This window comes from Polypterus senegalus, chromosome 10, assembly GCF_016835505.1.
Source record: "Polypterus senegalus isolate Bchr_013 chromosome 10, ASM1683550v1, whole genome shotgun sequence".
Taxonomy (NCBI): Eukaryota; Metazoa; Chordata; class Cladistia; order Polypteriformes; family Polypteridae; genus Polypterus; species Polypterus senegalus.
This window is the reverse complement of record NC_053163.1, coordinates 64,415,872-64,437,799: the sequence shown is the minus strand read 5'-3', so window position 1 is coordinate 64,437,799 and position 21,928 is coordinate 64,415,872.

The window sequence follows — 21,928 nt, the reverse complement described above, 5'->3', positions numbered from 1 at the left end:
GACTTTTGATCACTTTGTAACGGAGTTAAAATTGCTGGTGAAGGACTGTGCTTATGCAAACGAAGATGAGATGGTCAGGGATAGAATAGTGTTTGGCACAAACTCAGCAAAAGTGCGAGAGAAACTTTTAAGTGCCGGGTCTGAGCTAACATTAAATAATTGCTGGTGAAGGACTGTGCTTATGCAAACGAATAGAAAGCATTATGTTACATTATTTTTAAAATGTTTCCTTTTCTTTTTCATAACTTCTTTTAACACACTTCTCCGCTGCGAAGCGCGGGTATTTTGCTAGTATATATATATATGCAAAAGTTCACTCACTCACTTACTCATCAATAAAAAGACTATTTCCTGTTTAGTTAAAAACTTGAGATTTGGATAGCACATCTAGAGCACCAGGTATCAGCTGATAAAGGACATTTCAAAATATTAATATTTAGGGGTAAACCTCCTCCATACAATTCAAAACTGCTTTGAAAGTTTTGTTTGAAATTTGGTAGCATTATAGAAAAAAGTAAATTAGCAGATACATGCTTTTTTTATTTGTCAATATTGAATAATATTATGCTAACTTAAATGCTCTGTGCTGTGGTGAGAGTGCTTTATGCAAATGAAGGATAAGAATGAAGCAGAAGCGATTGGCATGCGCTGTGAACAGAACTAACCCATAGGGTGGATGGACAACTGAAGACAGAGTGGTGTCCAGGACGTGATCATGTTTTGATATGGAAAATGAAAGTTTGGTGAAGTTTAAAAAAGATGCATAGTTCAATGATTAGCAACTTTTTTTTTTTTTTGCTGTTGAGTACTGACATATATTTGAAATTGAATTTTAGTCTATCTGTTCAAGCGTCTTGCAAAAACTCACTGCATCTATTATTTCAAAATTTTGCAGTTCTTCACAGTATAGTGTTAGAATTTAGGCTAAGAGAATTTTATATTTTCTATGTAGAAATATCTAAAAGAAAAAAAGAAAAACTGAGACAACCTTACTAATCTCAGCCTTAAAATCACCACAGCACAAAATTTTATTGATATGGGTTTTACTTCAAAAGAATTATAAACAATTATGTAACAACACAACAACAATTTCAGGTGTTTATGTAGACCACAATAATTACTGAGAATTTTTAAATAATTAAGCAAGTTAAGAAAAAAAGGTTTTTAGTTTTTACACACAATAACTCTTTAATGGTTTATTGTATCAAAAATCTGTTGTTTTTTTTTTTTTGAATGCTCATGTTATGATGAACAAAAAAATGTCCTAATCAGTTAGCAGATGAGCTCATTTGTGACGAATCAGTACTTAAGCTGGAGTGACAAAATTTTTCTGAGATAGTGGCAGGAAAAGGCGATGGACACTTTATATGGATCCACCAGGAGTGTTTCTCATTTGTTTCTAAGCGATCAAATTGAACATTATGACCTTTTGGGTGGGGAATCTACATGGTCTGTAATATTTCATTACTATTACTAAAAAGGTAGATATTGATATTATTTTACAAATTGTTCTCCTGCAAAATTATTTCTACTTCTCTAAATTGAATAACTTATCTTCATAGTAAACTTTCCAAAAGTCTTTCTGCCGCAATGAGGACATAAGGGCACATCTGCTTTTAGTAATTTTACAGATGTAGGGTATATTTTCTCACTCTTCTGGGTGAAATTAGGTAGAGCAGCTACTAAAGACTAAATTTGCTGTACAGTATATTATAATTTACTTCTAAATGCCTCTAGGAAGCAAGTATTTTAATTTTGTGGCACTGTTCATTAATGTGCCCGTTCCCGCTTTCCATGTTCTCGTGTCCTTCAAGTTTATTCTCACAGCAAAATCACCAGTGTTGAATTTTCAGTGTTATTAACTCTAGACTTCTCTAGATTTGATGAAAGTGATCATTAAAATGTTATTAACACTGATTATAGTTAAAATCTCTCCAGGGGATGGATTGTTTTATAGTGTTAGAATCAGAGTGTTCACTGGGAGTTTTATTTTATTGGTTCCTCCCCATTACTTCTTCCTGCTGGATGAATGACACCAAGACAGATGTGAACAGATTTTTAGGAGGTAGGTAATGAATGAACCAATATCTATTTATTGAATTTCTGATATCTGTAATGTTTCACAAAATATACAGTATTATAAATAAAGTTGGACTGTAACATATGTCCAATAAAATTTTATGAAACATGTCTCTAGTTAATCTATGTAAACAACATTAGCTAGGTTAGTCAGCTTGTTTCTCTTAGGCACCATTTCACCTTTGACAAGTTGACCAAAGCTGTATGAGGTTAAATACATTTATATGTAAAATTAACAAACAAATTACCTAAATTGATAAGTGTTAACTTTCAAAACAGAATCGTAATTAATATTATGCATCGTTGTTTTAATTTTTCCCTTTCTGGTGCTCGATTAGTTTGTTTTAGGTACCATTTTGTCATAACCAAAATGTAGCTGGTAAACTAATAGCTGTCAGCTACATCTGCTAGTTAAATTAAACAGCTTTGAAGCCAAAGAAAAAATAACACTTTTGACTTTTTCATGTCTTTCTTTTTTTTGTTTAAACCTAGGTTAATATCCATCCATCCATCCATTATCCAACCCACTTTATCCTAACTACAGGGTCACGGGGGTCTGCTGGAGCCAACACAGGGCACAAGGCAGGAAGCAAACCCCAGGCAGGGCGCTAGCCCACTGGAGTAGGTTAACATTATTTGCTAAAATGTTTTTAGGTTTGCTTCAGTGGGTCTTTTGAGCAAGAAGTGACATTTAACAGATTAAAAGCAGGAAGCTTTTTACTCCGAGCGTGGTTAGGCTCATTGAGATTACTGCTCAAAGGGGCTATCCCCATTCACAAGGTCTGTATGATTTGAGCTGTGGCGGGTTTGTTAACATACTTTAGCGTAATGATGGCGTATTCAATTAAATGGCATTACTGCACTGAACAAGAGGATTGAATCGCCGATGAGTAAAATTTATTTCCTCTTCATCTGTTAAGGCTGATTTATACATGTGCTTTGAAACTACGGTGTACCCTGATGTCCACCTGAAGATGTTAACTACATTGCAATGTCGAAGGCCACAACAATCATCAATGGGCCGCTTTGTGTTGTTGCCAGTAGACTCCAAAGAAAACATAGAGAAAATTGATGAGTAAGTTTCTAACGAAATTCATGAGCATGTGAATTTATTTATATGAGATGACTTCACCACATTGCAACAACCAAGTTAGTGTTAAAGGTTTGGTGAATTTGGCTTCTAGGTTGGCAAATGCATTAAGTCTGAAAGGGGCAAATATATTCACCTATAAAGAAACTTAATACCAACCGAAGCAGCACAAACCATCAGCATTTTATATTTCTCTAAATATACAAATATCCACACTAAAATGTAACTCTGCCAATCTCTTATGTAAGATTCAGAAGTATAAATCAGCCTTTAACGTTATGTCAAAGCCCTACTCTGTATCAGTGTGACTTCTGTGTTTAAAGAGCGTTTTAAAGACAATTACTGACTTTCTGCAAATTGTTTTCTGCTTTTTAAACAGTTTTTCGTGCAGAGTGTTTGGACTCTTAGCTTTGTAAATATAATTTCCTTCCCAACCAGTCACTGTTTCAAGAGTAGAATGGCATATATTTGTGTGCACTCATCATCATTGATGACTCATGTTTGAAATGTTCTTTTGTCACTATGTAACACTTTTTTCTCATTCAGATATACTGTAAGACATGTTGGTCAAAGTTAAATTCTAGAACTCAAAATACTTCCTTAAGCTGCAGGAGAGATTTACATACTTTATGCTGACTTCCTAAATGAAGGTGATTTTTTTATTTGACTTCTTTGCTTAAGTGATCTCTGCATGATCTGTGAATTTTTATTGTTTGTTTTTAGTTCACAATAAGTTTGGGCTGCCTTCAGGGACAGTTCTGCATATTTATGATGACACTGAAACTGAGATTGAGGAAGATATTTTGCAAGAATTACTTCAAGCAAAACCTTATATAATGTTAACAGTCAGACAATAATGGTATGTTTTTTTATTTGTCTTCATTTTAATTTTGTGATGATTTTTTGTCTCATTGCACTGTTTTTTAGAATCTGTGACAGACGTTTGAAACAGCTCCTACACTGATACTTTGTTCATATCTAGCCGTTTATCAAATGACATGTGCCAAACACCAGAGGTTGTGTGTTTTCATTTTTGCGTATGTCTCTATTGCTCTGAATCACAGGGGATTGGCATTTTCAGTTTCTATCTGTAATCCAAAGTATCTGATCAGTTAGAATATAAATTAGCTACTGTTTTGGAGAGTTCAGAAACCCAGAGATTTATAATATGGTAAAAGCAGCCATCTCACCTATTCCAAATAAATATAAACCCACTGTCCTCTAAATAAGTGCTTTACAAATACAACTCAACTTTGACAAGTTTGAAAGGGCCAGTCCACTCAGCATAAAACATGGCATCCACAAGATAGGAAGTCTATATTTTTGTTGCAAAATTTACCCCAACAGTTTAATTTTTCAGTACTGATATACATTTGGTATCTCTATTTCATTGTCTAGATTTTAAGAAATGTGGTTTTTATTTGATTCTTGAGCCATTGCTTTTCGACCTTAAAACACTTGAAAGTAAAAGAGTATATTTGCTTATATCATCTAAAAGAATATATGGTACAGCAAGTCAAATTCACAGGCAATAGTTTCTATTGCACTCCATTCTTGGCTTTATAGAGTCCTTCAGTGGGCATTATTTCTGTCGTTTGTGTTTAGTGAGTAAATCAGATGCTCAGGATGTGTTTAGTGAGGATGATTATAAAGTCCTAATGCATGATGTGTGAACTTTCGAGATGCATTGTGATGTGTATTGGGTCAAGAGAAATTCAAAACTAAATATTTTACAGTTTTTTCATATGTGGAACTATTTTTCTTTTGACATCATGCACAATGTCCTTGAAGGAGTGGCTCAATATAAGTTCAAGTTATTGTTTTGGGTATTTGGTTGAAAATTTTCTCTCAAAGCAACAGCTACTTTCATGAATAAATTCATTTTACTAAGGTTACTTGGAACATAAAAACCATCGGTTCAACTAATGTAAACTTGGGACCACAGTGGAAATAGTTTTGGGTTGAATTCAGTTCAAAGTCTCTGCCTTATAAGAAATACCCCTTTGCTGTTTGGGGATGTGGTACCACTTGCAAATCAAAACTGGAACATGCTGCTATTGTTGTTACAAATAATAAACATCATTTTTGTTAATTATGGCATGACAGTAGCACTTAAGCACTTAATTCATGACCATCAGCAACTTTTTAAGCTGTTGTAACCAGACCAAAATTTAATACCCAAGCATCATTTCATGACACATGACTCCTCATGCATTAGGTGTGATGGAAGCCCGGGCATCAGCAAGCCCAAACCCTGACACAAACACAGAAGCACAGTCCCAGGTTCAAATAAAGGCTGTTTATTAACCAAATTTCCTCAAAATATGTCATAATAAGCACAAAATACACATTCTCTTTCTCTAGTATAATTCTCTCACCATTGCACTGCCTTCCTCCAGTCAAGTGTTGCCTCTTTACCTCCCAGCTTCGAATTGCCTGGATAAGGGAGTGCGGACCCTTTTATTACAGACCCAGGGGTACTTCCAGTGCCAGGGTAACTGCCCGATGGAAGCACTTCCGGGTCACACAAAGTCCACTATAACAGGGAGCTTGTCTCCCTGCCGCACCCTCTCATGGCACCCAGTGGCCCCAGCAGTGCTGCCCTGCTGGACTACTCTTCCCAGCATGCCCTGCTGGCTTCCCACTGGGCACTGATATCTGGGACTGCTGCCATCTAGCGTGCTGGGGGAATAAAAACTCCCCAGTGATATCTTTTCTTGTACCTGGGCTGTCCGTCCTTCTTTTCATATCCTTCCTTCCGGTTCTGCTTCTTGTTTCCTTCCCGGCTGTTTTACTTTATATTTTGTATTAATCATTTTTATATGAATAGTTTTGGGTTGTGGAACAAATCATTTGTGTTTCCATTATTTCTTATGGGGAAATTCACTTTGATATACAAGTGCTTTGGACTGCGAGCACGTTTCCGGAACGAATTATGCTCGCAAACTGAGGTTCCACTGTACCAGCAATTTTTGATTTATGCTGTATTGTTTGCAGAAGATGTTTGTTAAAGACTTGTAGTGTGCTAGATTGATTGAAAAGTTCAGTTAAAAAACAATTTTTTGTATTGTTAATATGTTTAATGGAATGCTTTATACTTGTTGTAAGTTCCACGCGTGATGGATGGGCATCCTAACCAGGAGAAGGGAAGGTTCCTTACCTGGACGGGAGGCCCTACAGACAGTCCTTTCCTTTTATCCCAGTCAGGGAAGGTACTATAGATACATCTGCTTGGGGCTTCCTGTCTGGGTAAGGAATCTTCTTCTCCTTTAGCTGGGATGTTCATCCATCCACCTGGGGAGTCTCGTTCTGGTAAGGTACCTTTCTCTCTCTCAGCCAGGACACTTGTCTGTTCTGGTAACCCTGTCTGACCCACCAACCGGGTAAGCAACTTTCACCTCTCCTGATCAGGGATGCCTGTCTATCCCCTGTGTTATTTACATTGTATAATACTGCATATATGTACATAAATGGGATCATCATGCTGAAATTGACATTGTATTTATATTTTGACAAAAAGTGAGACTTGTTAACAAATTACATTTTTTTCGATTTATTTACTTAATAAAAAAATGAAAGTACAAAAGTTTAATGCTCTGCTGTTTGCAAGAATTGTGATTGAAAAGCATGTGGCTAATAATTGAGTACAGTATACATGGTTTTGATTTCATAACATTTTCATTGGATATTTTTTAAGGCTTTTTTAACATGATTTATACTTTGTGCTAACACTATTCATAGTTTATATTTACTTTTCATTGATACTTCCCAGATTTATTCACCCTTCACACTTAGGAGTTACAAAAACACCTTTCAGAGTTTCATTTTAAACAGCAGCATAGTACATTATGCAACACTGAAATGACAGTTAAGTGATCACTGGTCAGTGAGAATTATATAAACACTGTAAAAGTGTTAAAATGAATATTTATAGAGTTGATTTAACACAGGTGATTTTGCTGTGCTTGAATTAAATTGTTCGAGTCATAGGTAAGAGAATCTGTGCCTCCTTTTATTTTCCTAAACTTCTCTTATTTATTTTCTTCTTAGTTTTACTCTTATTTTCTTTATTAGTTAAAATAACAGCTGCATTTTCTCTCTTATTTATTGCAGCATTCTTAATGAAGAATGATATATAACATGGTAACACTCTGTAGCCAGATTTAGCTAGGAAGTAGTCATTGATACACATGAGCATCGTAGGGAAAGTGTAAGCAAGTAACAATAAAATTGTATTCTGTGTCACAGAGCATTACACAGATGAAACTGATAAACAGTCCTTTTTCAAAGCTTTCTTTATTCCAGACTCATGGGAATCATTTTGGAGTCTTTCAACAGAACTTAAAAGTACACAAGAAAGGCATAGTAAATCTTCGGCAACAAGTTAATGCTGTTTCTGCCTTGTCAAATTAAACAAAATTCAAAGACATTTTCTTAAGAGCTGCTCTCCTGCAGAGGGCTGTGGACGCTACAATCTACAGGGATCTGAAAGACAAAAGCACCTCAGTCGGATCTATTAAAGAAACAAGCACTTATAAAGACTTTTTGTAATAAGATACAAGACTTATCGTATCTGTTAATGCAGTTGAACCTGCTTTTTTCGGACTTTCTAAGAGAGTATCTTTTCTTTGAATTAAACTATTTCCAAAAAGTGAAACTGCTGCTTCCTCATCACAGAATATAAGTCCTCAATCCCAAAAGCAATGTTATAAAAAGACTGTCGGTCAAATGGGATGTAAATTCAATAAGACAGTTAAAAACAAAAACCTTGCAAACAGGCATAAAGCACTAAACATGTTAGTAGTGGAGCTCCAATACATCTCACCAGAATCTGATCCATCTTAATTGTACCTACAAGCCTGTTTTCACCAGGATAGTTAGAATGCAGGAGTCAGAAAAGACCCTGAATGGCAGACTGGGAAATGATGCGCAAGTCACACAATGTCAATGGGATTAATGTCGAGGGATTGCATTACAAATAAAGCAAATAAACTGTCATTCACTTTCATTGCAACAAAGAGCCTCTAAATCTGATCATTATTCACTGAGTAGATATGGAGGTGGGGCACTGCTATAGATCCTTTGGTTCAACATCAGTGACAGTCATGACTGGTCTAGTAATATAGTGGACAATATATATAAGAAAGGGCAGAGCACTCTCTTTCAACCTAAAAGACTGCTTTCCCTTAATGTTGGTAGTGACATCCTTGACATGTTCTTTAACTTTATGATAGACAGTAAAGTTTTCTGCACTGTGGTGTGCTGGGTCAGTTGCATCACTTCAAAAGATGTCCACCAAATCAAAAAGCTGATTAGCACTAGAATTACCAAAGGCTACGAAATAACTCGTAAACCTGGCCCATGTTAAATTCCTTTGCGCCTCTCCATCAGTGTCTTTTGTCTTGTAAATGAGTCGATCAAGACAAGCAGCAAACAGCCTACTATTCCATAACCCCACTGCCGCAGAAAGGACACAAAGTTCTTCCAGCTCAAGCCTTGATTATCTGGGAGTCAGGTACCTAGAGTTGTATAGGTAAATAATAGATCATTATTTGTAACACGTGCATTTCATGTGTGTTCCATTTCTACAACAATTTTTTTTAACACATTGTTAAAACAGAAACGTTTTTCATGTTTTAGTAATAAATGACAAAATGTAGACATAAACTGTATAATATATGAAGCCTGAAGTCCAAAGATCAAATAAACACTTTCACAAAAGGAACAAGTTTAATGTGACAGCTTATATGTGGCACAGGGGTAAGAACTGCTGACTTGTAATCAAGAGTCCCCCGGTTCGATCCTGACTGCCTCATAAATTTGCAGTTTTGAGTAGTGAGATGCTCTTATTGTTAATATTCCTTCTATATAAAAGCAGTCGGGATTGTCCTTCCGTCCCGTGAGTGCTACTTGGACTTCCGGTTGAGTGAACGCTGGCGGGACTGGTCGCCGCTGCTCGCCGGTAACTAGAATATTGATTTTGCTAAGACTAGTGATTTTGATGGTATTTCTTTTGCCATATTGCTGACATCTCTGCGTGGCTATACAGTATATGCTATATACTATATGCTGTGTCTGCATTTAGCTTCAGCCTAACCTCCGTTTCGTCTGAAACTTACCGGTTTATTCTCTGCACGTCTGAGCTGCTTGCGGCCTCCTCGCCTACAATGTGGACCGGTAGGATTTTTGCTTGGCTGTTTGTTTGGAGTCTTCTGTCGCTCGTTATTCAACCTGCGACTGGCCTCCTCCAGTACCCAGCTGCTGAGCTGCTTCGACTGCGTCTTTTCCAGTCTGTGCCTTTGCTGTCGGTGCTATATTTCGACCCGGACGTCATACTTCTCCCTCGTCGGAGATACATCCATCGTGGGTCCCGCCGGAGATTCCGAACGGACGCCTCGAAAGGAATTAACTCTTTTTGGTCTGATTTTCGCACCCTCCACATAACACAGATAGGAACGCTGACCATAGCGTGTTGGCCAGCTTAGCTCGGTCGACTAACACCACTGTCAAATGCGACAGCAACATTGTCAGCTTTGGTCTATTGAACATCCGCTCACTTACGAGCAAGGGACATCTCATTCAGGATCTCCTCATTGACCGTAAGTTTGACTTTCTCTGTTTAACTGAGACTTGGCAGCAACCTCAAGACTTTTCACAACTTAATGAATGCACCCCGGGGTTTGTTTACACTTGTCAACCCCGTGCATCTGGCCGTGGAGGAGGTGTCGCGATAATTTATCGCGAAGTGGAAAGTCCTGCCGTTGCCTGCTCCTGCTGTTAGCTCTTTTGAATCGACTGTGTGTCAACTGTCTGGGCCAGTTCCTACCATCATTGCAACTGTCTACCGTCCTCCTAAGTCTAACAACAATTTTTTGAACGATCTTGCTACCTTCCTTACCAATCTATCTGTAATTACTCCAAATATAATTCTGCTGGGGGATTTTAATATACATCTGGACAATATCAATATCCCTCTCACTAGAGACTTTTTATCTTGCCTGGAGAGTTTTGGATACCAGCAGCACACTGATGTTCCTACCCATTGTAAAGGACATATCTTGGACCTGATTTGCTGCTCTGGTGTTGTTCCTTTTGATCTTACAGCAGATGAACTCACTATAACCGACCACTTTCTCCTCTCATTCAACGCTAAACTTACCTTTTCTGTTCCTAAGCTTCCACGCCTCATAGCCTTTCGTAACATTAAGAATATCAATATATCAACTTGAATTTGCTGTCTTCTAGAATTGATTCGCAAATGGACTTTTATAATTTATCCTCTCCCATAGAACTGGTCTCATATTATGACACTTGTCTTAATGGTATTCTTAATTCTCTGGCTCCGCTAAAACCAGATCTGTTTCTTTTCCTTTTCTGCCCCTGGTTTATGCCTGAACTTCGGCTTCTGAAAGCTAAAGGCAGGCAACTTGAAAGGTTGTTTAAAAAAAACAGACTCTTTGTCCACAAAGAGATGTATAAAAATCATCTACTCTACTTCAAGGATTGTATAGCTCAAACCAAATCTAATTATTACACTCAGTTAATTACTAGTAATACAGGTAACACCAAGTCTTTGTTTTCTTTACTTAATAATGTTACACAACCTCCAGACTCTTTACCATCTCACCTTCACTCAACTGCCTTCTGTAATTCTCTTATGTCTTTTTTCAATGAGAAAATCCAAAAGATACATCAGCACCTTGGTCCAGATCCTTTCTGTATTTCTTCTGAACTACACTCACCTATTCACTCTTTCTCTTCTTTCCAGCTTCCCACTTCCTCTGAAATCTCAGATCTCATCTGCAAATCCAAGTCATCTACTTGTCAGCTGGACCCCCTGCCTACAGTTTTGGTTAAAGCCTGCCTCCCCTCTCTAATCCCTCTTATTTCTGCCATCATTCACTCTTCTCTTACTACTGGTATTATTCCCTCATCTTTCAAAACTGCTGCTATAACCCCAATATTAAAAACCTGGTTGTGATCCTACTAATTTCAATAATTTTCGCCCCATTTCTAACTTGCCCTTTATCTCCAAAATTCTTGAAAAATAGTAGCTATCCAACTTCACACCCACTTGTCTCACAATAATCTATATGAGAAGTTCCAGTCTGGTTTTCGCCCCCTTCATAGTACAGAAACAGCACTTGTTAAAATTACTAATGACCTTCTTATGGCTGCTGATTCTGGTCTAATCACTATTCTCATCCTTCTTGATCTGAGTGCGCCTTTGATACTATTTGTCATACCACTCTCCTTAATAGATTATCTTTGATTGGCATTACTCACACTCCACTTGATTGGTTTAGATCTTACCTTTCAGGCCGCACTCAGTTCATACAGCTTAAAACTTTCACATCCCAACCCACCGCTGTTACTTCTGGTGTGCCCCAAGGCTCTGTCCTGGGGCCTCTTCTTTATTATTTACCTTCTTCCCTTGGCAATATTTTTCGCAAATATAACATTAATTTTCACTGTTATGCTGATGACACCCAGCTCTACCTTGCTGGTAAACCCACCTCCTCTTTTCCACCACCCTCACTTATTGATTGCATTTCTGAAATTAAATCCTGGTTCTCTTCAAATTTTCTTAAATTAAACAGTGACAAAACTGAGGTTCTCCTCATTGGTTCAAAATCATCATTATCCAAAACCAATAATCTTTCTTTTATTATTGATAACTCTGTTGTTTCCCCATCATCTCAGGTCAAGAGTCTGGGTGTCATCCTCGACAGTACTCTATCTTTCCAATGTCACATTAATAACATCACCCGGTCTGCTTACTTCCACTTACGTAATATTAATCACATTGTCCCTCCCTCACTCCTCATACTACTGCCATTCTTGTTCATAGTCTTGTCACTTCTCGGCTGGACTACTGCAATTCACTCCTCTTTGGTCTCCCTAATAAATCTCTTCACAAGCTTCAGTTAGTCCAGAATTCTGCAGCACGTATCATCACTGGAATCCCATCTTTTCACCATATTACTCCGGTCTTGCAGCAGCTTCATTGGCTCCCCATCAAGTTTCGTATTGATTTTAAGATTCTGCTACTAACTTTTAAGGCCATCCATAACCTCGCACCTCCATATCTGTCTGACCTTCTACATGTTGCCATTCCATCCCGTAACCTTAGATCCTCTTCCTCCACCCATCTGACCGTTCCTCCCGCCCGTCTAACCACCATGGGGAGCAGAGCTTTCAGCCGTTCTGCTCCCAAGCACTGGAACTCATTACCTGCGGATCTCCGAAATATCAAATCATATTCATCTTTCAAATGTAAACTTAAAACACATTTGTTTAAAATGGCTTTTCTTCTTCCTCCTAATTATAGTGGTTTTGTTTGGTTTTAATTTTTAGATTTCTTGATGTTTTAAGTTGTTTATAATTGTGTTTTGTATTTATTTTTTTATTTATTGTTTGTTCGGTGTCCTTGAGTTCTCTGAAAGGCGCCTTGTATAAATAAAATGTATTATTATTATTATTATTATTACATGCCCCGTCCATTTTGCAATGCACGATGGGATTTGTAGTTTCGTTTTTCCAGGTAAAAGATGATTTTCTACTCCGATATCTTCTTCTTCTTACTTACTATATAAAAGCTGTCAGGATTGTCCTTCCGTCCCGTGAGTGGAAAACGTAGCGGTATTCCGCTTAACACAGACTTACTACTTGCAGCTTGCGGTACGAAGCGACATAATGTGAGCAGAGTTCTGGTGCTCCCATTGTTCCCTTGCTTTTGTGCGCAATGCGGTGGAAAAATAGACAAAATTATGTCTCTGGAAATAATTAATGTTGATGGAGTACAAATGCCTCACCGCATAGTAAGTATATAAAGGGCGACCTCAATATAGAAAAAAAGTTTAAATTGCATCACAAAAATAACAGAAACTACGAGTATTAAAGTAACACCGCTCAAATGCAATATAACCAAATTAATGAGTTTGTATAAAATATCAAATTGATCTACAGTGTACATATTGAATTGCCTTAAGAAGTGGTCAACTTAAAAGTCGGTCGCCTTAAAAGGCGGGTGAGCCTAGTTATACAATAAAAACATTCATTTGAGTTGTATCTGTACCAGCCAGTGTAAATTTATAGTACTTGTAAAAGGTAATTTTTTCACTTTTATTCTCTCAGTCACAAACACAATATATACTATGACCCCCCCCCCAAACCCCCACCCAGGAATCAAAATAGTTTTTATCTGAAACTGGGAATAACTGTACGTGTGGTGTTTTGAGACAATGGAACTGGAAATTCTCTGATCTGGATGAAAAAAAGCTAACACACAAACGCTGGTGTATCATGCCTTCTTCCTATCTCATTGTCACTTGAATTTTTTTTATTCAGTTTTATTTAGTGTTCTTGCTTACACTGAATTAGTATGCACCTTATGATCCATGATGTCAAAGCTGCACTGACAAAAAACAGAGACACAAGTATATATAATATTTGGAATTATTCATTTTATGACCTGTATAGTACATTTTGGAAAATATTGTGGCACTGATGCAACCTTATTCATATTATTCATGTTCACTCGCATACCTTCTTGCGGTTGTAATCTTTTTTTTTTCTTCCCCAATCTTGCCCAGTATCCACATTTTGGTGCAAGATGGTGTTTCTTTTGTATTCCAGGACATGCAGAGGAAAGAATAGCACAGAGAGATCAGTTCCAAGCTATATACAATCATCAAATTCAAATGTTAACAGTTCCCACACACCCAAGGACCGTCCTTTCTACATTTACGACATGTGTACCAGTTCCCACACCCCCAAGGACCATCTTTCCACATTTACGACATGTGTGCCCAGAGGTGGATAGTATCGAGTTACATTTACTCCGTTACATTTACTTGAGTAACTTTTTTAAAAAATTGTACTTCTAAGAGTAGTTTTACTGCACTTAAATACTTTTTACTTTTACTTGAGTACATTTGTGAAGAAGAAATGCTACTCTTACTCCGCCACATTAGGCAACATTCGAATCGTTACTTGTTTTCCATTAACCCACGCGGCCACCATGTATTCTTTAGCTAAAACTCCCTAAACCGTTTCCCATTCATTCTCTATAGTAATGCTAAACTACTACCGATGCGGTCTATTTTCTGCCACTTCCGTTTCGGGGGCGCTATCCTGCGCTTTTCATCGCTCTGCCTGCCTGCCTGCCTGCAAGCGTCTGCTTTCATAGATGTGCTGGGGCGTTTTTCTTGTTTCTTAAGTAAATCATTAAGTTTAAAATGTTGATCGCGGTTATTTCTGTTGATTAATTCATGCTTTCATTGATTATAGCTAATACTGTTATCAAGTGGTTGCTATTTTTGCCTGTTGTATACACTCTAACGTCTTTCATATCCATCTCCACTCTCACTGCCCGCTTGCCTGCATGCACTGTGTGTCGATTGATATATGATTTAATGTATTTCTTTTTGACAATTCTCAGAGTTGTAAAATACATATACATTATATATAAAACGAAACTACTATATAGCTAATACTGTTATGTATCTGCCTGGTGCCTTCTTTGTCTGCCTGTTATATAAGTGCCTTCCGTATCTATCCGTTTATCTAGTGCCTTTCACATGTGAATGTACTCACACTGCTTGCTTGCCTTTTTGCAGCACCTGCCATATAGTTCCTTTCACATCTATCTATCTATCTATCTATTGTAAAAAGAACACAACACAAGCATAAAGGTTTAGGGTTTTCTGGCCCAGTATACTGTAGAAATATCAAGAAAGTTATGGCAAAAATACATTCACAACGGTCAATGCGTCTGTACAACAGTTTGACCACCCAAAGATGGCGGTGGAGGAACATTTATGGAGGACGGACCGGAAGAAGAGAGGTATGCTGGGTAGGAGCCAAGTTGAATGGTGGGATTGCTGACGTCACAGGTTGCATACTGAGGAAGGACGGAAGTAACGTAGTGCGGTTAGTGGTGCAGGCAGATTCTTGGTGGCGGTGCGTCTTTCTTTCTGTGGGAAACAAAGAGAGAAAGGTTAGTACCCCACCACTCCCTCCTGGCATATGACTTCGCAATATCATTTGGGTCCGTCCGCAGCCCCCCACTCGCACATGCGTGGACCGAACCGAGAGGTCATGGAGTCAGGAGAGGGCATCGGCATTGGCCTGAAGGTTGCCCCGACGATAAGTGACAGTGAACTTGTAGGGCTGTAGGTCCAGAAACCACCTGGTGACTTGGGGATTCAACTCCTTATGCAGTGCCATCCACTGAAGAGCAGCATGATCAGTCAACAGAGTGAACTCCCGACCCAACAGGTATTATTGTAGATGAGTCACCGCCCACTTAATGGCCAAGGCTTCCCTCTCCACTGCCGCATACCTGGTCTCCCGGTCCAGCAGTTTCCGGCTCAAGTACATCACGGGGTGCTCAACACCGTCGATGCTTTGGCTCAACACACCTCCCAGGCCTGTGTCCGAAGCATCGGTCTGGAGAACAAAAGGGAGAGAAAAATCAGGGGTTTTTAATATTGGTGCCGAGGTTAGGGCCTTCTTCAAGTCACTAAATGCTTGTTCTGCCTTATCATTCCATACCACGTATAAGGAAGTGCCCTTCTTTGTCAAGTTAGTCAAGGGTGCTGCCCTCTCAGAGAAGTGGGGTACGAACCGGCGGTAGTACCCCGCTAGCCTTAAGAAAGCCTGCACCTGTCTCTTGGTATTCGGATGGGGCCATTCCATTATGTCTTTTACTTTGGAACATTGTGGTTTCACCTGTCCTCGTCCCACTAGGTAGCCTAAATACTTGGCCTCCTTCAAGCCGAAAAAACATTTAAGAAGATTGATGCGGAGACCAGCCTTCGCTAGTGTCGCGAGGACAACGAATACCTGCAATAGATGTTCCTCCCAGGTGCCGAAATAGATGACTACGTCATCCAGGTAGGCGGCACAATAGGACTGGTGGTGCTTTAGCACTATGTCTACCAGACGTTGGAAGGTCGCTGGTGCCCCGTGCAGCCCAAATGGCAGGACCTTGTATTGCCAACGTCTACTAGGGGTATTGAAGACGTTTTCTCTTTGGCAGATGCCTTTAAGGGAATTTGGAGGTACCCTTTAGTCATGTCCAGGGTAGTCAAATATCGAGCCGTACCCAATCGTTCAATGAGGTCATCCACTCTGGGCATCGGGTAGGCATCGTATTTGGAGACCTGGTTAAGACATCTAAAGTCGTTACAGAATCTCCAAGAGCCATCAGGCTTAGAAACAAGAACGATAGGACTGGACCAGGGACTATGGCTTTCTTCGATAATGTCCATGTCCAACGCATGTGGACTTCAAGTTCCACCTCAGCGCGTTTTGCTTCCGGGAGGCGATAGGGTCTCTCCCGGACTACCACGCCGGGTTCTGTGATGATATCGTGTTCAATTAGTGAAGTACGGCCCGGTGACTTGCTCACCACTTCAGGGACGGACAGGATCGTTTGTTGTAGCTCCTGTCGCTGTAGGGGCGTTAGGTCTGGTCCGAGGTTAAGGGCCGGAGTGTAAGCAAAAAGGGAGAGGGATCTACCAGGGTCAGGAGCTTCGTCCCGGTCTTTCCAAGGTTTTAACAAATTTATGTGGTATACCCTCTCGCTCGATCGACGATTTGGTTTTCTTACCAAATCCTTTTCTTTCCTTAACCTAGTATGGCCCTTGCCAATGGGCCAGCAGTTTGGAGTGGGAGGTGGGAACGAGCACCATCACTCGATCCCCAGGATGGAATTCCCGGAGAGTTGAGTTGCGGTTATAACACCGTGCTTGCGCTGCTTGCGCACGAGTCATGTGATCTTTTAGGAGGGGTCTAATTTTGTTTAGCCTGTCGCGCAGTTGCGCAACATACTCTAATACACTCACGGAGGGTAGAGCCTCAGCTTCCCATCCTTCTTTTACTATGTCCAAAAGTCCCCTGGGCTGGCGTCCATAAAATAGTTTAAAAGGGGAGAAACCCGTAGAGGCTTGGGGTACCTCCCGATAAGCAAAAAGCACAACAGGCAAAAGCTGATCCCAATTCCTACCGTCTGCGCTGACTACCTTGCGCAGCATCTGCTTGAGAGTCTGATTGAAGCATTCTACCAACCCGTCTGTTTGCGGGTGGTAGACAGACGTCTTCAGATGCTTAACACGGAGTAACTTGGCAACTTCCCTGAACGTATCTGAGGTAAAGGGTGTACCCTGGTCTGTATGGACTTCCTTGGGTATACCCACCCTAGAAAATAGGTTGACCATCTCCCGTGCGATGTTCTTAGTGTTAGCGGAGCGCAGCGGAACCGCCTCTGGATATTGAGTCGCGTAATCGACCATGACCAATATATATTTGTGACCACGGTTTGAGAGCTCCAGGGGTCCTACAAGGTCTACCCCTATCCTATCAAAGGGAATATCAATCAGGGGTATTGGAACAAGAGGAGCACGGTCCCTCCTAGGTATCTGACGGGTCTGACATTCCGGACAGGACTGACCGAAACGTCGGACCTCCTCATTAATTCCGGGCCAATAAAAATGGAGTTTTATTCTCTCTACGGTTTTTTCGGCCCTGAGGTGGGCGCCTATGAGGTGGGCATGCGCTAGTTCACAAACCTCCCGCCAGAAGGTACGCGGTACTAACAACAACGTCCGTACCTTGTCCTCATGTGTCGCGACTCGATACAACAGATTATTTTCTAAGACAAAGTAGGGCTCCCGTGGTATGGAACTCTCAGCCGGGCGGCTGCCGGGGAAAATGATAGCATTTCGGGCAAACTTCAGGGAATCATCATTCCACTGTTCGCTTTTAAATGATGCAGGCGTGGACCTGAATTGACGGTCCATGCTGGCTAAAGGATCTTGTGAGTCGGGGAAATTAATGGTTCCTTGACTCGATCCCTCCCTGGCGTCTACTTCTGGGTCAGGGTTCGTCACCTGAGTTTCTTCCCCCCGACTCTCTACGTCATCATTGTCTGCCGGAGTGCACAGTGTGGGAGCCGTGGGGAGAGTGCCCCGCCCATCCACAACCAGACCCAACAAGGCCCCAGGAGTGGTATTTATTTTACCGCTACTTTTATATGACCAGTAGTGTCCCAAAATCACTGGAAAAGGGGGCTTAGGTAATACGGCAACTGATAAGCGACTCAAGTCCCCTTTCCATACGATATAACACTTGGCGGAACGATACGACCAGGTTGTACCATGTACACAAGTGACTTGCAATTTATGTTTTAGCCACTGTCTAAATATAATGGCGAGCTACAATGGTTATGTTGCTGCCGGAGTCAAATAGATATCCATTTACCAATACCACTCCCATTTTAGGGATAGCCAGAGGTGCGACAGAGCACAGTACCTTTCTGCTGTAGCCCAAGTGCAGTCCATGGGTTCGATGTTAAGTGGACAGGCTGGCAACAGATGTCCGGCCTTGCCGCACTTGAAACAGCATGGAGAGGCCGGCTTATCTCTGGGTTTCGTCGGGGCTTCCGCAGCGCGGTGAGTGGGCTTGGGGGTGACAGCACGACCCTGTCAGGCCCTGCGAGCTGACCTTTCCTACCCCTCAGTTCGGTGAACCACGAGCTGACACTCCAAGACGTCCAGTAGACCCTTCATATCTTTAAAGGGGTGCTGTCGGACCTGCTGGGTGAGGTAACTGGGCATGGCGTTGACTAGCCCCTCACACGCCACTGTTTCCACTACTTTCCGAGCTTGGGGACCTTCGGGCCGTAACCAGCGCCCCATTTGCCCCAGAATTCAAAGGCCTGGGCTCTTGCTGGCCGATCGGGATCATATTGCCAGTTACGCCACTCACTCGCTTGCTGGTCCAACGTGATGCCGTAGCGCCTCAGGATCTCCACCTTCAGGAGGCCATAATTCGCGGCCTCCTTCTCGGGGAGGTCGTAATAAGCCCGCTGCGCAGGACCTTTCAAGTATGGTGTGAGGATGGACACCCACTCGGTCCACTGCCACTGGTTCCGGGTGGCCGTCCTCTCAAATATGCCGAGGTATGATTCGATATCGTCCGCCTCAGTCAATGGAATGATCGGAGGTGGAGGAGGTCGCGGCGGATCTGGTCTTACCGTCTCTGCGGTAGCCAGTCTTGTCTTAGTGTCTTCTAGTTCCCGCTTTGTTGCGGCCTGCTCAAGTTGGAGGGACTCTATCTGTGCCGCCATCCCTTGCAGCACGCTGTTTAGGTCCTGTCCTTCAGACATACTCAAACTTCTTTATCCTGCCGGCTACGCCACTGTAAAAAAAACACAACACAAGCATAAAGGTTTGGGGTTTAGCGGCCCTGTATAGTGTAGAAATATCAAGAAAGTTATGGCAAAAATACATTCACAATGGTCAATGCGTCTGTACAACAGTTTGACCGCCCAAAGATGGCGGAGGAGGAACATTTATGGAGGAGGGACGAAGAGAGGTATGCTGGGTAGGAGCCGAGTTGAATGGTGGGATTGCTGACGTCACAGGTTGCATACTGAGGAAGGGCGAAAGTAACATAGTGCGGGTAGTGGTGCAGGCAGATTCATGGCGGCGGGGCGTTTTTCTTTCTGTGGGAAACAAAGAGAGAAAGGTTAGTACCCTGCCACTCCCTCCTGGCATATGACTTCGCGATATCATTTGGGTCCGTCCGCGGCACCCCACTCGCACGTGCATGACACTATCTATCTATCTATCTAGCTGTTTTTTTCTCCAGACAGTTTTATATCTTCTATTATACAGTGCCTTCCCAGTTTATCTATCTAGTAACTTTGTCTGTGCATTATTCAGTGATGTCTGACAGTGTCTGTCTTACAGAACGTAAAAATAAGAACAGTTATAAGGACACTTGTTCATGTTACTTGCAGTCTCAGTTCTTAATTTTTTCAAAAAAGCATCCCACATCTGTTATACAGTGACTAATTTATTATTTATCTGTCTATATAGTGCCTTTCAGATCTACAGTATATGTACTCTAACAGCCTTCTTGCTTTCCTGCAGCATGTGTTGAATAATAAACAGACTGAATCATTTTTCATTTATTTTATTGACATAAATCTCAGATACACACACACACACACATATGCTGAATATATATATATATATATTGTGGAAAACTTACCCCCAAACACAGACATACTGACACCAGGATGTCCAAAGCACACTCCATTATTTTATTTTTCCACTGCACCACAATGCCTTCTCTCACCAACTCTCTTTCCTTTCCTCTTCTTCTTTTTTCTTTCTCTTTCTCTCTCGACCTCCTTCCTCCTCCTCCTCCTCACAAGCTTCGTCTCCTTCCTCCCAACTCTGGCTCGTCTACTAGAAGGAGGCAGCCCCTTTTATCATGACCCGGATGAGCCCAAGGTGCTCCCCTTGACATCACTTCCTGGTGTGGCAGTTGTGTCAGGAAAGCACCTGGAAGCACTCCGGGTCTTCTTGGAATTATTTCCAGCAGCACTTCCTGGTGTGGCGGAAGTGCTGCCATCCAGGATTCCCTCACTGTCCGGGCGCCCCCTGGCAGTGGCCACGTCCTCTCAAGAATGTCCCAGGTCCCTCCTTGTGGCCCTCAAATAGGCCCTGGCGGCTGCCCTCTCGTGGCCGAGGAGTAATATTGTAAACATCGGGGACTATCCAGGCATCCCGGCCAAGCAGTGTCCCTGGACATCTGTGACAATATATATATATACAGTATATATATACTGTATATATATAATAAAACTAATATATTGCTAATGCTGAGATCTATTTGTCTAGTGTGTTCTCTGTCTGTTTTCTTATATAGTGCCTTCGCTGTCTGCCTATTATACAGTGAATTCCCTGTCTATCTGCCTTTGTAGTAATACAGTGGGATGCAAAAGTTTGAGCAACCTTGTTAATAGTCATTATTTTCCTGTATAAATCGTTGGTTGTTACGATAAAAAATGTCACTTAAATATATCATATAGGAGACACACACAGTGATATTTGAGATGTGAAATGAAGTTTATTGGATTTACAGAAACTGTGCAATAATTGTTCAAACAAAATCAGGCAGGTGCATACATTTGGGCACCATTGTCATTTTATTGATTCCAAAACTTTTAGAACCAATTATTGGAACTCAAATTGGCTTGGTAAGCTCAGTGACCCCTGACCTACATACACAGGTGAATCCTATAATGAGAAAGAGTATTTAAGGGGGTCAATTGTAAGTTTCCCTCCTCCTTTAATTTTCTCTGAAGAGTAGCAACATGGGGGTCACAAAACAACTCTCAAATGACCTGAAGACAAAGATTGTTCACCATCATGGTTTAGGGGAAGGATACAGAAAGCTGTCCCAGAGATTTAAGCTGTCTGTTTCCACAGTTAGGAACATATTGAGGAAATGGAAGACCACAGACTCAGTTCAAGTGGCAGACCAAGAAAGATTTCGGATAGACAGAAACGACGAATGGTGAGAACAGTCAGAGTCAACCCACAGACTAGCACCAAAAACCTACAACATCATCTTGCAGCAGATGGAGTCACTGTGCATCGTTCAACCATTCGGCGCACTTTACACAAGGAGATGCTGTATGCGAGAGTGATGCAGAGGAAGTCTTTTCTCCGCCCACAGCACAAACAGAGCCGCTTGAGGTATGCACAAGCGCATTTGGACAAGCCAGCTTCATTTTGGAATAAGGTGCTGTGGACTGATGAAACTAAAATTGAGTTATTTGGGCATAACAAGGGCGTTATGCATGGAGGAAAAAGAACACAGCATTCCAAGAAAACACCTGCTACCTACAGTAAAATATGGTGGTGGTTCCATCATGCTGTGGGGCTGTGTGGCCAG